At 39.0% G+C, this 4,388-nt stretch overlaps 1 non-coding gene across 1 annotated transcript; it reads right to left on the minus strand.

The window, feature by feature from the left end:
- Positions 1–1,557: 1,557 nt before the first annotated feature.
- Positions 1,558–1,666, minus strand: LOC120105538. The gene has a single exon (XR_005507923.1). It is a non-coding gene; the product is annotated as a small nucleolar RNA R71 (small nucleolar RNA).
- Between the last annotated feature and the right edge of the window lie 2,722 nt (positions 1,667–4,388).

A 4,388-nucleotide genomic window follows, 5' to 3' on the forward strand; every position in this document is an offset into this window, starting at 1 on the left:
TTTGCATCAAACTCTGATATCATAGAAATAGCTGTCTGATTGGACTCCAAATTTGGTCAGCTTGGTGCAAGACACATTTTTCAATAATCTGAACGGTCTTGATTGACATTCGGAACTTTTACGACCATTAGATTAATACGAAACCTTGCTGCTTTCTGTTTTGGAATTTTCTGCATTTAATTTTTTTTTTAGAATCAAAATTTTATTGTTATCATATCTCATTAACCCTTGTTGCTAATTAAAAATTTAAAAAAAAAACTTTAAGAAAAGATCAAGGGTGATTATTCAAAAATTAAAAAAAAGAGAGGAAAAACCTAAAATTTCAAATTTTAAATTTCAGAATTCAAATTTTCCAAACTTCAACTCATAAATTTTTTAAAAAAATAAATAATTAATTTGCTTGATCACCTATTCAATAAAATTTAATGTCATATCATAAAACATTAAAAAAAAAATCTCTTGATTGTTGCATATAGTATAAGGCAATCAGCAAAAAATATTCTAAGGGCTGAACCCATTTAAAAAGATAAGGTCGGGATTTCATCACTCGTCCTTAGCCCAAAAATCACCCCAGTGCATAATATCCTAAGCTTAACTAAAATCAACTAGACGTTGGCCCCTAAGGACATTCGACTCAATAGGACGAAGACCACCGAAAGTTGCACCAATTTCGCTCTGTGGCTTAGTTGATGTCTAGGCAAGCTTTGTCTCTATAAGGGAGACAGTTCATCTGTTCGAGGCAAGTGGGTTTTAAGTTGGACCTTTGCGAACGCATCGTGACCCCTCCACTTACTTGGGAGCTTACCTGGTCAACTCGGTTCATTAGACCGGATTGGAGGCTTAGGTGCCTTCTTCAAACCAGTTAGGAGCTGTCTAGAAATTTAAGAAAAACATTAGAAATTGAGGTGTAATATTTTGTTGCATGTTTGATTGTGAATAGATTTTTGTTTTAGGGTGTTGTTTTAGGGTATCTTTAGTTGGTACTTATATTTATTATTTTTTTAAAAAAAAGAAAAAAAAAGAGAGGGAAATATTTTGCATGCTAAAGTGGAATAGGGACGACAACGGTCGATTAAGTCGTACAACTTTAGATCATCCATTAGGACATACCCCTGAAATTCCTTGGCAGTATCTCACACCTTGTGAGATGGCTGATTTAAATGAAGATGCGGGGAGTCACCACAATCGAGAGCGAGAACCCAATGTTATGACCCTAAGACAATATCTACAACCGGCTAGGACTAGTTAGCCTTCATGCATAATTTTTCCTGATAATGTAGGACATCTTGACATCAAACCCGGGTAATTCAATTGCTGCCCAAGTTTCACGGTTAGAGTCCGAGAGTCCGTATCTTCATTTAAAGGATTTTGAAGAGTTGAGCATTACATTTAGAGTGCCGAACGTCACCGAGGATGTCCTCAAGCTGGCATTGTTTCCTTTCTCTCTAAAGGATAAGGCCAAAACATGGCTAAACTCTTTGCGACCTAGATCAATAAGAACTTGGCAAGATATGCAAAGAGAATTTTTAAAAAAGTTCTTCCCCACACAAAGGACCAAACTTTTGAAAAGACATATCAGCAATTTCCAACAAAAAGATAATGAAACATTTTATGAATGTTGGGAAAGATTTAAAGACCTTCTTCTCTCATGCCCTCATCACGGATTTGAAACTTGGAGAACCATTAGCTTCTTTTATGAAGGTTTATCTCCACAGTTGAAACAGTTTGTAGAGACCATGTGCAATGGTAGATTTTTAGAAAAAAACACCTGATGAGCATGGAGTATTTGGATTCCCTTGTTGAAAAACATGCCAACTAAACGGGATAGAAACAATAAAAGTCTTACCTAAGCCTACTAGCATTGTACAAAAGGGAGGCCTTTACACAACCTCAAAACTGAGATGATCTTCATGCTAAAATGGCAGCCCTCACTAGAAGAAAGTAATTGAGCTTAGAGAAGGTTGAGCCTGTCAAGACTATAGAGCTTAGAAACGAGTGTTGTGGTATCTGCGATATGTCGGGTCATACCACTACAGATTGCCCCACCATACCGGCATTCAAAGAAGTCTTGCACGATCAAGCAAATGCTATGAACTCCTACCAAAAGCCTTATAACGATCCATACTCGAATACCTATAACCCTGGTTGGAAGAATCATCCAAATTTTAGGTGGAGAAATGATCATCCTCAACAGTCACACCATTCAGCTCCTCCACCTGCACATCCTACTTTTGCATCACCACCCTCTCAAAAGCCAAATATCGAGGATACCTTGCAATCATACAAACTTTTCTACAAGGTCAAGCTAATATCAATGCTCAAAATACTCGAAATTTTGAAGATATAAGGAACCAATTGTCAATGTTGACTACCGTCCTAAGTACCCAAGAGAAGGGTAAGCTTCCAGCTCAACCCCAACCTAACCCACAAGTGCACGGTAGTAATAATACGGCTCCTTCTAGTTCGCATAGAACATGCAAAGAGCATCATGACTTTGCGTAATGGGAAAGTCATTGATCAGACCGTCCATTGAGACCGCAGTCACTTCTAATTCTGATGCTCCCAAAGTCGATGAAAGGGACAAAGAAGAAGTTGAGGTCCCAACTTCTACCGAGAAAGTTGAATGTCCTTTTCCTCCACCTTTTCCACAACGGTTAAAGCCGTTGCAAAAGCTCGAACCTAATTCTGAAATTCTTGAGCTTTTTAACAAGTAAAGATCAACATACCTCTTCTTGATGCAATCAAACAAGTACCCTCATATGCCAAATTTTTGAAGGACTTGTGTACTGTCAAGCGCCGATTAAATGTTAAGAAGAAGGCATTTTTAACTGAAAATGTGAGTGCTATTTTGCAGCACAACATTCTCCCTAAATTAAGATCCAGGTTGCCCAACCATCTCATGCATCATAGGCAACTTTAGGATAGAGCGAGCATTGTTAGATTTAGGGGAGTGTGAATTTGTTGCCATATTCTGTATATGAGCAACTTTTTAGGTGAGTTGAAGCCAACCTCCGTCACTTTGCAATTAGCTGACAGGTCAGTTAAAATTCCAAGGAGATTATCGAGGATGTATTAGTCCAAGTAGACAAGTTCTACTTTCCTGTCGATTTTATGTATTGGACACACATCCGGCTTCGAACTCACAGTCTCAGATTCCGGTCATTTTAGGACGTCCATTCCTTGCAACTTCTAATGCATTGATTAATTGTAGGAATGCGTCATGAAGCTTTCTTTTGGTAACATGACCTTAGAACTGAACATTTTTAATGTGTGCAAACAACCCAATGATCCGAAGAGAGTAAGGAGGTTGATTGGGTTGAAACCATCGCAGGAATATTTGTTAGCTAAAGCAATTAACGACCCATCCGATAGCTTAATTGATTGGTGTCCTAATGGAACCAATGAGATGATTTGTCAACACCTATTGTGGATAATCGAATATGATGGTCAATGGGTGGAGACCAAAAGTAGAGAATTTGAGAGGTTGTCGCCTCGAGAAAAATAGTACCATCCCATGAGCAAGCACCCAAGCTCGAATTGAAACCCTTACCAAAGGAACTTAAGTATGCTTTCTTGGACCAATACTTTTCCTGTAATCATCTCGTCTGGACTTGATCATACCAAGAAAGAAAATTACTTGTGTTTCTAAAGAATCATAAAGGAGCCTTAGGGTGGTCTATTGCCGACTTGAAGGGATTAGCCCCTTATTTGCACGCACCGGATATATTTGGAGGACAATGCCAAAACCACAAGGCAAATGCAACGAAGGTTAAATCCTACAATGAGAGATGTGGTTAAGGCAGAAGTCCTCAAGTTGCTTGACGTGGGTATTATTTACCCAATTTCCGACAGCAAGTGGGTAAGCCCTACTCAAGTCGTTCCTAAGAAATCGGGTTTGACGGTAGTAGAAAATGAACAAGGTGAACTAGTTCCAACTCGTGTCCCGACGAGTTGGCGCATGTGTGTTGACTACCGAAAGCTGAATTTGGTCACACGAAAGGATCACTTTCCTCTACCCTTCCTAGACCAAGTATTGGAGAGGGTTGCAGGGCATGATTTCTATTGTTTTCTCGATGGCTATTCGGGATATTATCAAATTGAAATTTCACCAGAAGATCAAGAGAAGACTACCTTCACTTGTCCTTTTGGCACATTTGCTTTCCGACGAATGCCATTCGGGTTGTGTAATGCACCTGCAACATTCCAAAGATGCATGCTCAGCATCTTTGAAGACATGAACGAAATTTTTGGAAGTGTTCATGGACGACTTCTCCATTTTTGGCGACACATTTGATGATTGCCTGTCACATTTACAAGCAGTCTTAGCTCGATGTATGGAAAAGAATTTGATACTGAATTGGGAGAAATGCCACTTCATGTGCCAAAGG

This window comes from Phoenix dactylifera, unplaced genomic scaffold (genome assembly GCF_009389715.1).
Source record: "Phoenix dactylifera cultivar Barhee BC4 unplaced genomic scaffold, palm_55x_up_171113_PBpolish2nd_filt_p 000306F, whole genome shotgun sequence".
Classification (NCBI taxonomy): Eukaryota; Viridiplantae; Streptophyta; class Magnoliopsida; order Arecales; family Arecaceae; genus Phoenix; species Phoenix dactylifera.